Here is a 15705-nt window from a genome sequence, read left to right as displayed (position 1 = left end):
GTAGGGCTGCACGATATTGGCAAAACATCTAGGCCTTGTTTTTAACCAAATGTTGCAATTGCGATTTGACTTGCGATTTAGATTTAGATTTAGATCAAGAATTGGGTGAACTGTTGGAATCATGGAAATAGAATGATTATCATAATTCTATAGTTAGAATATAATAGTGGTCACTTTGAATAAAGTGTTTTATGACATGACAACAAATGAAAATGCCAGGGAGGAGTTATTGTGAAAGGGTAGGAACCAAAGTGTTTCCGAGGAGACCCTATAATCTTTGGTACTTAGCTACTTCATGTAGCTAACATATTCATGCTTTGCTTAATCCTCTTCGGTTTAGAAGATACTGGCTGCGTTCCAAACACGTAAAAGACACACCCTCCTCCACTTACCCTTGCCTTATGCCCTTGGGGGAATCCCCGCGGCCATATTTGCCGTCAGTCCAAACAATTAGCCAAGCAAGGAAAGTTGGCAACGTAAGCCCCTCAGCCCTAATTTGTGATCGAGTGTACAATTCTGTTCACTCCGGGGCCTGAAACGCCCCATAATTCAATTTGCGATGATTGTACATCCACTAAGAAAAGTCTACCAAAACGTTTAAACCAACATCAATATGGAGAAGTTAACATACAAGTGTAAGTAAAAATGAATGTAAAGAAGTTAGAAATTGGGCTACTAATGCACATGATGGCACAAACACGTCTCGTAAAAGTAATGATGTTTTTGTTTTGTAAGCTTTTGGAAACATTAGCTAGCGCATACAACTTTCCCTGACATCACACTTATACATTATCATTTTCGAATGACCTGATATCGTCGGATGGCTACTTTTCGATGTCTGCGGATGCGTTGCCTTCTAGCCAAAATACGAAATGCAATCATAATTGACTATTGCACATATAAACCACACACAACTGCTACCGGTGGTTCCATGATGACTGAAAACACAACAGTGATGGTGTAGGCCTAAATCAGACAAGGTCTGGAGAAGAGAGGAGGGGATAGGGTCAAGCGGGCAGGTTGTTGGGCGGCCGGCCGTCACAAGTCGCAAGATTTTATCTGGAGAGAGAGGGGAGAAAGAAGTCAAAGCATAGGGTAGGGCAGTGTGAGCAGGACAAGCAGTGTCATTTGACTTAACAAACGAGGATCGGATGTCGTCAACCTTCTTTTCAAACTGGTTGACGAAGTCATCCACAGAGAGGGAGGAGGGAGGGGGAGGAGGAGGAGGATTCAGCAGGGAGGAGAAGGTGGCAAAGAGCTTCCTAGGGTTAGAGGCAGATGCTTGGAATTTAGAGTGGACAGACAGAAGCCATCCTCAGTAAAAGGCACATGACAGCCCGCTTGGAGTTTGCCAAAAGGCACCTAAAGACTCTGACAATGAGAAACAAGATTCTCTGGTCTGATGAAACCAAGATTGAACTCTTTGGCCTGAATGCCAAGCGTCACGTCTGGAGGAAACCTGGCACCATCCCTACACAGCCAAGACAACGCAGGAGTGGCTTCGGGACAAGTCTCTGAATGTCCTTGAGTGGCCCAGCCAGAGCCCGGACTTGAACTCGATCGAACATCTCTGGAGAGACCTGAAAATAGCTGGTAGGGCAGTGTGAGCAGGACCCGCGGTGTCATTTGACTTAATAAATGAGGATTGGATGTCGTCAACCTTCTTTTCAAAATGGTTGATGAAGTCATCCACTGAGAGGGAGGAGGAGGAGGATTCAGCAGGGAGGAGGTGGCGGCAAAGAGCTTCCTAGGGTTAGATGCGGAGGCTTGAAATTTAGAGTGTACAGTAGTGGGCAACTTGCTAGCTAACTTATGCATGCAGTTTATGGTAGCCACTACTTGATTCGTAGCTAACACTAATGTATGTAGGTATATCCTATTCAGACTCATTGATGTGAATCTGGCTAAGTGACAGGTGGTAATAGGTTGATGAATTCACGACTAGCTAGCTCTTTCTTTTCATAATTCTAAAATCATCATAAAGAATTCTGGTAGCACTTTGTAATAAAGTGGTAACTAATAAACCTGGCAATAGTAAATGAGCACAGTTTACAAAAGATGTGTAACTACTTAAAATCTTTCTCAATTGTCAGGCCAGGTTGATGCATTATTGGTTAATTGGCTACATACAATGAGGGGGAAAAGTATTTGATCCCCTGCTGATTTTGTACGTTTGCCCACTGACAAAGACATGATCAGTCTATAATTTTAATGGTAGGTTTATTTGAATAGTGAGAGACAGAATAACAACAACAAACATCCTGAAAAACGCATGTCAAAAATGTTATGAATTGATTTGCATTTTAATGAGGGAAATAAGTATTTGACCCCTCTGCAAAACATGACTTAGTACTTGGTGGCAAAACCCTTGTTGGCAATCACAGAGGTCAGACGTTTCTTGTAGTTGGCCACCAGGTTTGCACACATCTCAGGAGGGATTTTGTCCTACTCCTCTTTGCAGATCTTCTCCAAGTCATTAAGGTTTCGAGGCTGACGTTTGCAACTCGAACCTTCAGCTCCCTCCACAGATTTTCTATGGGATTATGGTCTGGAGACTGGCTAGGCCACTCCAAGACCTTAATGTGCCCTCTTCTTCAGCCACTCCTTTGTTGCCTTGGCCGTGTGTTTTGGGTCAATGTCATGCTGGAATACCCATCCACGACCCATTTTCAATGCCCTGGCTGAGGGAAGGAGGTTCTCACCCAAGATTTGACGGTACATGGCCCCATCCATTGTCCCTTTGATGCGGTGAAGTTGTCCTGTCTCCTTAGCAGAAAAACACCCCCAAAGCATAATGTTTCCACCTCCATGTTTGACCGTGGGGATGGTGTTCTTGGGGTCATAGGCAGCATTCCTCCTCCTCCAAACACGGCGAGTTGAGTTGATGCCAAAGAGCTCGATTTTGGTCTCATCTGACCACAACAGTTTCACTCAGTTCTCCTCTGAATCATTCAGATGTTCATTGGCAAACTTCAGACGGGCCTATATATGTGCTTTCTTGAGCAGGGGGACCTTGCGGGCGCTGCAGGATTTCAGTCCTTCACGGCGTAGTGTGTTACCAATTGTTTTCTTGGTGACTATGGTCCCAGCTGCCTTGAGATCATTGACAAGATCCTCCCGTGTAGTTCTGGGCTGATTCCTCACCGTTCTCATGATCATTGCAACTCCACGAGGTGAGATCTTGCATGGAGCCCCAGGCCAAGGGAGATTGACAGTTATTTTGTGTTTCTCCCATTTGCGAATAATCGCACCAACTGTTGTCACCTTCTCACCAAGCTGCTTGGCGATGGTCTTGTAGCCCATTCCAGCCTTGTGTAGGTCTACAATCATCCTTGGAGAGCTCTTTGGTCTTGGCCATGGTGGAGAATTGATTGCTTCTGTGGACAGGTGTCTTTTATACAGGTAACAAACTGAGATTAGGAGCACTCCCTTTAAGAGTGTGCTCCTAATCTCAGCTCGTTACCTGTATAAAAGACACCTGGGAGCCAGAAAACTTTCTGATTGAGAGGGGGTCAAATACTTATTTCCCTCATTAAAATGCAAATCAATTTATAACATTTTTGACATGCGTTTTTCTGGATTTCTTTGTTGTTATTCTGTCTCTCACTGTTCAAATAAACCTACCATTAAAATTATAGACTGATCATTTCTTTGTCAGTGGGCAAACGTACAAAATCAGCAGGGGATCAAATACTTTTTTCCCTCACTGTAGCTAGTGTAGTAGCTAGCCTAAATATATATATATATATATATATATATATATATATATATATATATATATATATATATATATATATATTTTTTTTATATAACACGTTGTCAAGTGCTTCAGTGCTCAGCATTGTATCATTTGTGGGCACTCAACACCTGATGCAGCTGATATAGCCTACCTTTGTAAAATGTTTATAATTTCCCCCCATTTTATTAGCCATGAAAAGTAAAATATTTTATAATCTGTTGTGATACTCCATAATATAGAGAGATTCTCTTTTGCAGGCCAATTCATAGTGACATATGGCAGTTTTGGCTACCTTACCAGACTGTTGTAGTCTGGCCTTATTTGTGTTATAAAATGTGGGTCAATTGGACATTTTTGTTTTTAGCATCTTCAACCCATAGGCTAAACGTCTTACTGCTGTAAATCCGCAATAAGCAACTTTGAAACTAGGCTACTTTGTATGTGGCTACTGGCCATGATAAATTGGAGTCACCGTATTGTTTGAGGCCCTCAGATGTGCTACCATTTACCATGCAGAGATCTTGGCAAGCATGACTGGGCTGTTTCATGTGGTCAGATTGATGTAAGGTACTCCATGCTTCTCTGTCTGCGTTTACACAGGCAGCCCAATTCTTCTTCTTTTTTTCTCACTAATTGGTATTTTGACCAATCAGATCAGCTCAGCTCTGAAAAATATCTAATGGAAAAATATCAAAATACCAATTAGTAGAAAAAATATCAATTGGGCTGTCTGTGTAAACCACTTTACCCTTCACCTTAGCAGAAGCAGGACAGAGGTGCACTTCGATAAAGAGCAAGAATATTTAGAACGATTAACAGGTTTGCACTGCCAATGATCTTTGTTAGTCCACAAACAGTAGCTTTGAGTCATTACATTTACATTTTTCATACTGGCCCCCCGTGGGAATCGAACCCACAACCCTGGCGTTGCAAGCGCCATGCTCTACCATCATCAAAGAGATTTGATATGGATTAGCCAAGATTGCTTCATTCATCCTCGCTCTTTACGGAGTCCTGTGTGGATCCTCATTGTAGATTAATTTAATTCAGTCATTATTAAAGTTGAGTTTGCACAGTTTTTTTGTCAAACTTCTGGATTGGTGTAGCTACCACACACACTAGGTGATGTGTATGGTGCCTGGCATGCTGACTACACCTGTCACGCCATCACGCGCGCGTCCGCCATCGTGTGCATGTTTGTCCAGCAAAACCAGACGCGATCATGATACGCAGGTTACAATATCAAAATCAACTGTGCACCAACTATATTAATTTGGGGGCATGTCGAAACACATTAAACAATGGACATGTGGCTTTCTTGCTATTGCTGGCTAATTTGACCTGGGAGATGAACATTGGGTTGTTACTTTACCTGAAATGCATATGGTCCTTTATTTTTTTTATTTTTTTTGACTTTGTATAACTTTGACCCGTAGTCATACAAAAGCATGTGTTTCTCTCTCCGACTATTTAACACTAGAAAAACTGGGCATCGAGCGATCCCGTTCTGACCAATGCATTCAAACAGTCTAATAAATACATTTCATATATGCTATTGCAAAAATAATAATTTGGTTGTGTTTATGAATGTCTTAGAATACGAAAAAAGCATTTTCATTAGTTTTTTATTGTAGGCTACATGTAAAAACCACAACACCACAATTCAAGTAGGCTTGGGCGGTATACTGTATATCGGGGTATTTGGAAATGGACACGTGGTGGTTTTTCAATTCCATCAATGCTGTTGAAACTATTTATTTGAAGTTTTTAAAACAGTTTAATATTTGTAGCTACTTTTTAAGTAAATACGTGCAGGCAACTGGACAATACGTTAGGAGATTAAGTAGATTGTGTTCTTCATTTCACTTGTTACATTATTTTACATTATGAAGCTTACCGTAGTTCCCCAGAACAGTTGAACCAGTCACGTGTTTGTTTGTAAATAGCACAACGGGAGAAAGCGGGAGCAGGTGAGTCCAGCTGTGTATTGACAGGTGTTGCGTTTTATATTGAAAGTCACATTGTTGTTTTTTTGTTCAATAGAGTGATCAGGGATGTGCAGCTATAGTTTTTCTTAACCGAAAATATCAAATGACAGAAGTGCAACGCTATTTCACATGTATTTATAAAGCCCTTTTTACATCTGCAGATGTCACAAAGTGCTTATACAGAACCCAGCCTAAAACCCCAAAGAGCAAGTAATGCAGATGTAGAAGCATGGTGGCTAGGAAAAACTCCCTAGAAAGGCCGGAACCTAGGAAAAAACCTAGAGAGGAACCAGGCTCTGAGGGGTGACCAGTCCTCTTCTGGCTGTGCTGAGGGGAGATAATAAGAGTACATGGCCATTAAGGCCAGATTGTTCTTCAAGATGTTCAAACATTCATAGATGACCAGCAGTGTCAAATAATAATCACAGTGGTTGTGGAGGGTGCAACAGGTCAGCACCTCAGAAGTATATGTCAGTTGGCTTTTCATAGCCGAGCATTCAGAGGTCGAGACAGCAGGTGCGGTAGAAAGGCTGGCAGCCACACAAGTAAATTAGCTTACAATGAAAAAGCAAGGTATTATTTGAAAGAACAATGCATTGCCATCATATTTCCAATGTTTATCATAGAAAGAATGTAGCCAGCTACATTTCCTAATATTTTGCTAAAAGTTAATCTAGCATTTTACCGGGAAAAGTAGGCTGGCTACACCCGAGAAATGTACCGGAGAAAAGTAGCTCCACATCAGTCAGAGCACTGTCTGCTGATAGAATGCCCATTCATGAATTCTCATCTGAGTGGAGAAGTGCAACTGAAGCACTAAATTAGTCTGATGCCGAGCAGAAATTACAATAAGAAGCATTTTACATCTGCGTTTACCAAAACATATTTCTTATGCGTTTTTTCTTTTTTTCCTGCGTGAAAAACGCAGAATTCTGCATGAACGCGACCCCTAAGTTTAACTTGCTAGTTAATCTAAGTAAGTGGCTGAATTAATAAGGTGACGGGGCATCATATTGTATTGGCTGTCTGCCATGTTTGGGAAGTCAAAGCCCTTTGGATAAGTTATTTGAACAGCTGCCACTTGAGTTCCTTGTGCCGGTCTGCTCCTCCCCCATCTACGAGCAGAGCAGGCAGGCCCATTGCCCGAACTACTCCAGACTCCACACAGACTCAATGTGTAGCCTACACATGCTGCTCCAGAGCCAGTACTGTTCTTCCTTCAGACAAGTATGCGTCAACTTTGTTCATTTGGTCTCCCGAGTGGCGCAGTGATCTAAGGCACTGCATCGCAGTGCTAGCTGTGCCACTAGAGATCCTGGTTCGAATCCAGGCTCTGTCGTAGCCGGCCGCGACCGGGAGACCCATGGGGCGGCGCACAATTGACCCAGCGTCGTCCAGGGTAGGGGAGGGAATGGCCGGCAGGGATGTAGAGCATGGCGTTTGCAACGCCAGGGTTGTGGGTTCGATTCCCACGGGGGGGCAGTTTGAAAAATAAAAATAAAGTGTAATGTAAGTCGCTCTGGATAAGAGCGTCTGCTAAATGACTAAAATGTAATGTAAAATGATTTGCACAATGTCTCTCATTCACATTCGCTTGTAAATGTCCAAACTCACCAAAAATGACATTCGGTAGCTCCTACCTATATATGTATAACTTTGAGCTGGATTGCCTGTCTTTGCAATTTAGTTTATTTTTGTTTCCGCTCGTTAGCATATTTAGCTAGCAGCCTCCATTTGAAATTTACATATAGTTGTGCTAATTCTGTTAGCATTCTGGTAATACCTCCTAACTCTAAATTCAAGTGTTCTACATCATCAAAAAGAAATGCATATTTTTTTAATAAATATAAACTAATACATGTTTTTCAAAAGAGCAGAATAGCATATTTGAAGTTTTGTTACTAGTCTGTGCTTAGTAGCCAATGGCTATTCTGCCGCAAGTGTTCACATGTAGAATGGAATAGCGGATGGAATAACTACATAAAATAGTTATTTTGAAATAGAGACCATGCCTTCATTTTAAGTTTGACAAATGTATCTGTTTTAGAAACTTTAGAACCTGTTCTTTCCTATATGTTATGAAATAGAAACTTCTTACCTGCATGAAGAAAGATTTGAAAAAGTCACTTTTTGGTAAGCTCTGTTCCTTTCTATGTCAATTACTCATGCTGCGCTGCAGTCTCTTCATTCACAAGGCAATCGATAAAATTGTCGCCTATTAGACTATTGTCAATATAATTGTCTTTAAGCCACATCTACAGTGCATTCGGAAAGTATTCAGATCCCTTGACTTTTCCCACATTTTGTTACATTACAGCCTTATTCTAAAATTGATTAAATCGTTTTTTTCCCTCATCAATCTACACACAATACCCCATAATTACAAAGCAAAAACAGGATTCCAGAGATGTTTGAGGCCGGGCCCTGGCTGGGCCACTCAAGGACATTCAGAGACTTGTCCCGAAGCCACTCCTGCGTTGTCTTGGTTGTGTGCTTAGGGTCGTTGTCCTATTGGAAGGTGAACCTTCGCCCCAGTCTGAGGTCCTGAGCACTCTGGAGCAGGTTTTCATCAAGGATCTCTCTGTACTTTGCTCCGTTCATCTTTCCCTCGATCCTGACTAGTCTCCCAATCCTTGCTGCTGAAAAACATCCCCACAGCATGATGCTGCAACCACCATGCTTGACCGTAGGGATGGTGCCAGGTTTCCTCCAGATGTGATGGTTGGCATTCAGATCAAAGAGTTCAATATTGGTTTCAATTCCTTCGACCTCATGGCTTGGTTTTTGCTCTGACATGCACTGTCAACTGTGGGACCTTATATAGACAGGTGTGTGCCTTTCCAAATCATGTCCAATCAATTGCATTTACCACAGGTGGACTCCAATGAAGTTGTAGAAACATCTCTAAAATAATAAATGGAAACAGGATGCACCTGAGCTCAATTTCGAGTCCCATAGCAAAGGGTCTGAATATTTGTAATACAAAACCTGTTTTCGCTTTCTCATTATGGGGTATTGTGTGCAGATTGAGGAAAAAACTAGTTAATCAATTTTAGAATAAGGCTGTAACGTAACAATGTGGAAAAGGTCGAGGGGTCTGAATACTTTGAGAGTGAGATCAGAAAACTAGTCAGTAGCTGGTGTGACCACCATTTGCCTCCATGCAGCGCGACACATCTCCTTCGCATAGAGTTGATCAGGCTGTTGATTGTGTCCTGTGGAATGTTTTCCCACTCCTCTTCAATGGCTGTGTGAAGTTGTTGGATATTGTCGGGAACTGGAACACGCTGTCGTACACGTCGATCCAGAGCATCCCAAACATGCTCAGTGGGTCTGGTGAGTATTCAGGCCATGGAAGAACTGGGACATTTTCAGCTTCCAGGAATTGTTTACAGATCCTGGTGGAATGGGGCCGTGCATTATCATGATGAAACATGAGGTGATGGCTGCGGATGAATGACACGACAATGAGCCTCAGGGTCTCGTCATGGTATCTCTGTGTATTGAAATTGCTGTTGATAAAATGCAATTGTGTTCGTTGTCCGTAGCTTATGCCTGCCAATACCATAACCCCACCGCCACCATTGGGTACTCTGTTCACAACGTTGAGATCAGCAAACCGCTCGCCCACATGACACCATACACGCTGTCTGCCATCTGCCCAGTACAGTTGAAACCGGGATTCATCTGTGAAGAGCACAGTTCTCCAGCGTGCCAGTGGTCATCGAAGGTGAGCATTTGCCCACTGATGCCGAATTGCAGTCAGGTCAAGACCCTGGTGAGGACGACGAGCACGGTTTTTGACAGTTCGTGCAGAAAGTCTTTGGTTGTGCTAACCCACAGTTTCATCAGCTGTCCGGGTGGGTGGTCTCAGATGATCCCACAGGTGAAGAAGCCGGATGTGGAGGTCCTGGGCTGGTGTGGTTACACGTGGTCTGCGGTTGTGAGGCCGGTTGGACGTACTGCCAAATCCTCTAAAATGACGTTGGAGGCAGTTTATGGTAGAGAAATGAACATTAAATTATCTGGCAACAGTTCTGGTGGACATTCCCTCAAAACGTGAGATGTGTGACAAAACTGTACATTTTAGTGGCCTTTTATTGTCCCCAGCACAAGGTGCACCTGTGTAATGATCATGCTGTTTAATCAGCTTCTTGATATGCCACACCGGTCAGGTTGATGGATTATCTTGGCATAGGAGAAATGCTCACTAACAGGGATGTAAACAAATTTGTGCTACAATTTTCTGAAATAAGCTTTTTGTTTCTGGGATCATTTTATTTCATCTCATTAAACATGGGACCAACATTGTACATGTTGGGTTTATCATTTTGTCCAGTGTAGTTTAGGTGGGCCATTGTTAGATGGGTCATTGTCAGATTAGAGAACGACCGATATGGAATTTTCTAGGGCCTATACCGATTTGTTTTTGGGGGTCAAGGATGCCGATGGAAACTATTCAATATCATTAAAAAAAACAAAAAAACATTTGAAACGATGACACAACTGCCTTTGAATGAAGTACTATTACTTATAAATTTAAGAAATTCAATTTTCAACAGTATTGAAACATTTAATAAAGTGTTTGGAGCCCATTAGTAGTAAATTTTTTTGTGCAGAACATTGAAAAATTATATCTGATTAATCAGACCCTGACCAGACCGTCCTTGAATGTACGATTTCTTTGTTTACCGCTTGCCTACCTACTGAAGTCTAGGGGTTACCATTATAGGGTTTAATAGTCCCAGTCCAGGAGCACAAGAAGCATAGTTTCTCTGCATTGTTCCCTGTGAGCCTGCTCCTTTTCTTCTCGTAGATGGCGCCAACTTCTCTATAGACCCGTTCATTTGGAACGGAGGAGGGTGGGGGACAGAGGAATTTTCTTGCAAGAGGAGCGAGCAGGCCAAAGCTTGCCTCATTGTATTTCCACCACTCAAGTGGATTACCCTTCCTTCGGTCTATCACTGGCTCTTTGAGATACATTTCCACATCAGCCTCAAGGCTGGCCACAACTCCTCGTAGCTGACTGGGTGTGGTGTCCAAGTAGAGTCTGGTACATTCTATCCCTGTCCCCGACTAGACTGATCATGTTCTCTCCATGGCCTTTTTGGGTACCTGCCTTCCTCCTGTGTCTCCGTGCCCTCTGGTGTCTCCTCCTCCATCTCTGCCTCGTTCTCCCCTTCCTCCCGTGTGGCAGCCAGCTCTCCTTGGTCAACCTCTTCTTTTAGCCATTCCTTGGCCTTGGTTAGAGTATTCGCAGAGGAGAAAGAGTTGCTCTTATAGCAAGGGTCTAAGAGACAAGCAATAACTGTCAGGCTCTCCAGCATCTCCTGCCTTATTGTCCTGATTCCCTGTGAGGAGGATCTTCATGTTGGACGAGCATCTTTAACACTTGGAAGCTCGGAATGATGCAGGAGGCGGAGGACTTGTAGTGGCTCCTCTCTAGTCTAACCTCTTCTATCTGTGTCAGTGTTTCCACTAGCTTTGCCACAATGCTCTATTGATCAGCGTTCAGGCTTGTGAACCCTCCGTTCTTCCCTGTGTAGAGGTTAAGAGCCCTCTTCTGTTCCAGCGATCTCTCCAGCATATGGAGGTTGGAGTTCCACTGAGTGGAGCAGTCTTGAATGATCCTATGTTCAGGGAGGCCAAGGTCCTTCTGGATATCAGAGAGGTGCTTTCTGGCAAGTATGGAATGGCCAAAATAGGTTGCACAGGATTTCAGCATTGCAATGATTCTCATCACTGCCCTCTGGCTGAGGCCATAGTTGACCACTAGCTGAAGTGTATGGGCACTGCAGCTAAAGTCTTATCTCAGAGATCCTCATCCCTTTGACCATGTTGGCCCCTCTGTTTCTGAAGACAAGAATCACGCGGTCCTTGGCTATGCCCCATTCATCCAGCATGCCCAGGAACATCTGACTGATGTACTCGCCAGTATGCGAGTCATTTATTGCTTTGGTATTTAGGACCACTTCCTGGCGTATCCGTTTGTTGTCTATGAAATGACATTTCAAACTCATGAGTGACTCGGTCGTTCCTGACCAGCAGTCAGGGGTGAAGTACAGGTACTGGCCTGCATTACTTGGAGTCCGCAGAGCTTTGATTTTCTTAACTATCTTGCTGTGGATACTGGGCATAATTTCTGTGCGGTATAATTTTTCACTCTTCAGGGTGTATCTAGGTTCGGTGGTGGCCATTACATGCTTGAAGCGTACACCTGAAACAACGCTAAAGGGCTGGTTGTCTGTAGCGATCATCTCTGTTATCACTTTGTCAATGTTTTTGGACCGGTTGTCCGACTTCTGCCAGTTTGCCTGTCTCTCAAACATCTATGGAAGAGTGGGTTGAGCTGGAGTTTTGTTTTTAGCATCTTCTCTTTTCTTGTCTGCTGCATCAAACAAAGCAGGGTGATGACTCTTCAGATGGTACCACATACAGTATTTGTGGTGTTTTTACTTTTCGCTGTTGCCAATCCCATGCTGACTCTCTCATTACATGAATTACACAGTGCCACTCCTTGTGTTGGTTGAGTGAAATGGTCCCACACCACGCTTTGACTTCTCATTTCAGCTATCTGCAATGGAAAAAAACGAATCCTATTCATGCATACTGGTGTTGACTCCAATCAGAATCTCCAATTAGAATCAGTGCAGGCTTAAGCCTTCCCATAGACAGATGTGCGCATTCATTAATGATGTAATATGTTGTCAATATTCCTACAACATTAACAACTACAATAACAGCAATGATTTGTAATAGTAAATCCTCAAAGTAAACTCATAATGACACTAGAACCAAATTCTGCTAATCAGTTCAGCTTATTTATTTAATGCTCATTTGTTAAATTGGGTAAATAAAAAGGGCAAAGATTAACTTCCACACCAGTGTTTCCTCTGGAAAAATGTGGGGAGTGGGGGAATAGGTCACGAAGGGGGTTGAAGGGGGGTCCCCTACTAGAATGTTTATGTAGAAGGACTGAGAAGCTCAGCTCTGGTGATAAAAAAAAAAGGACATTCTACTCCAAAATGAATGAAAATAAAAGTATGCTGACACCATGAGCCCAATAACACATTAGTAAAATTATTTGTTGAAATAATGAGGTTGCCTATCTGCATTTACCCTATTGGGCTAATCATTAGCCAGATCCCAAATGTGATCTTTTAACTAGCTATTGATGAATTTTGTCCCAAAAAACTTGCATAAACACAGTGAATATAATGTAGGCCTACCTGTTAGGGTAACTTTGGCTAACTCGCCACCAGCGGTAAGACGCCCCCATGCCTGTACAACTTCATGTCACAATTTTTTCCCCCAACACTTTCACTGGTTGCCACTACTCTTGCTCAACTAAAAATATTATGTTTCATCACAATTTAAGTCACTGCAAAACAAATGTGTTTGAGGTAGTGGCGTTTTACCTCAAGTTACCGTTTTATTGACAGGTGTTACATTTAGCCCCACTCTCCCCTATGCGCTCACTGCAAATTGCAGAGTGGTAATGTGCTTAACCATGCAGATGCTAAAACTCCAGGTTTAAAATGGTGCAGTTCACGCATATTTAGGAGTATTTAGCAGCCTTTTGTTAAGCGGGATCTCCCATTTAAAACTGCTGTTTTCGCGAATGCAAGAATTGTTGTGCATTGACTGCTTGTCAGAATGCATGTTTCGTTCCCTATGGTACTCATTTATTTTTTCATGCTACATCTTTTTTTTGCATGGCGGCAATGATTTTGCCGTGGCGCGGTGCCACAGCAAAATGAGTGCAGCAGAAACACTTTGTTCCATACACAATATAGGTAAATGCATTATTCAATTGTGTGTGTGTGTTACCTTGTCTAAAATCCACAGCACATGAAAACTCAATTGGCTAGTTTAGCTATCTATCAAGAAATGGGCAGGTTGTAATCCTACTGCTATGATTGGAGAGAGCGAGGCCGTAACTCTGCTCACTTTCACATCTCTCCTTGCATGTTTTGCTCAGATCACTTGCTGCTACTACACAGTTGAAGTCGGAAGTTTACATATACTTAGGTTGGAGTCATTAAAACTTGTTTTTCAACCACTCCACAAATTTCTTGTTAACAAACTATAGTTTTGGCAAGTCGGTTAGGACGTCTACTTTGTGCATGACACAAGTAATTTTTCCAACAAATGTTTACAGACAGATTATTTCACTTATAATTCACTGGATCACAATTCCAGTGGGTCAGAAGTTTACATACACTAAGTTGACTGTGCCTTTTTAAACAGCTTGGAAAATTCCAGAAAATGATGTAAAGGCTTTAGAAGCTACTGATAGGGTAATTTACATCATTTGAGTCAATTGGAGGTGTACCTGGGGATGTATTTCAAGGCCTACCTTCAAACTCAGTGCCTCTTTGCTTGACATCATGGGAAAATCAAAAGTCTGGTTCATCCTTGGGAGCAATTTCCAAACCTGAAAGGCCGCTCAGCAAGGAAGAAGTCACTGCTCCAAAACCGCCATTAAATAGCCAGACTACGGTTTGCAACTGCACATGGGGACAAAGCTCATACTTTTTGGAGACATGTCCTCTGGTCGGATGAAACCAAAATAGAACTGTTTGGCCATAATGACCATCGTTATGTTTGGAGGAAAAAGGGGGTTGCTTGCAAGCCAAAGAACACCATCCCAACCGTGAAGCACAGGGGTGGCAGCATCATGCTGTGGGGGTGATTTGCTGCAGGAGGGACTGGTGCACTTCACAAAATAGATGGCATCATGAAGGAAAATTATGTGGATATATTGAAGCAACATCTCAAGACATCAGTCAAGAAGTTAAAGCTTGGTCGCAAATGGGTCTTCCAAATGGACAATGACCCCAAGCATACTTCCAAAGTTGTGGCAAAATGGCTTAAGGACAACAAAGTCAAGGTATTGGAGTGGCCATCACAAAGCCCTGACCTCAATCCTATAGAAAATTTGTGGGCAGAACTGAAAAAGCGTGTGCGACCAAGGAGGCCTACAAACCTGACTCAGTTACACCAGCTCTATCAGGAGGAATGGGCCAAAATTCACCCAACTTATTGTGGGAAGCTTGTGGAAGGCTACCTGAAACGTTTGACCCAAGTTAAACAATTTAAAGGCAATGCTACCAAATACTAATTGAGTGTATGTAAACTTCTGACCCACTGGGAATGTGATGAAATAAATAAAAGCTGAAATAAATCATTCTCTCTACTATTATTCTGACATTTCACATTCTTAAAATAAAGTGTGATCCTAACTGACCTAAGGCAGGGAATTTTTACTAGGATGAAATGTCAGGAATTGTGAAAAACTGCGTTTAAATGTATTTGGCTAAGGTGTATGTAAACTTCAGACTTCAACTGTATGTACAATCTTTGACTACTATGATAACTAGCTCAATGGCGATGGCATTGCTAGCAAGTCATAAATGTGCATAAAAGCTGTAGTTTGAGATGTGAGAACGCACGCAATTCCTGATCTGCTGCTTTCTTGGTCAATAAACAGGCAGGGCGATGCTTAGGTAAACCTATTGTCAACCTTTATTTAGGAATTTTAAAACACTTCCTTCTTTCCCTATTACAACAATCATCTTATTCGACTATCTGTACATTTACGGATAAGATTGCGGCTGGTCAGATCGGCACACCCTAGCAGTAAATGGTTAATGTTACACCGCAAGTGAGATGGCTCGTTGCTGAAAATTGTGCATGTTCAAATTGAGATAGCCAAATAGCCAACGCAGCTAGCTGGTTATCTGATATCTTAGCACCATGTTAATCTACCCAGCTAGATAGCATAGTAGCTAATATTGCTATCTAGTTAACACCACATATGTAAGGGTTAGTTATTGTAATCTTTGCTAACCGGTCACATAGCTAATGTTATCTGCTTAGCTAGCTAACTAGCTTGCTTATTGCATGCATGAACCAAGTTCTATTTTAGCGCCTGGCTACGCCGCCTGTTGATGCACACGCGAGCAATGTGGATAA

This window comes from Coregonus lavaretus (assembly GCF_964263955.1).
Source record: "Coregonus lavaretus genome assembly, chromosome: 22".
In the NCBI taxonomy this organism is placed as follows: Eukaryota; Metazoa; Chordata; class Actinopteri; order Salmoniformes; family Salmonidae; genus Coregonus; species Coregonus lavaretus.
This window is presented reverse-complemented; position numbering follows the sequence as displayed.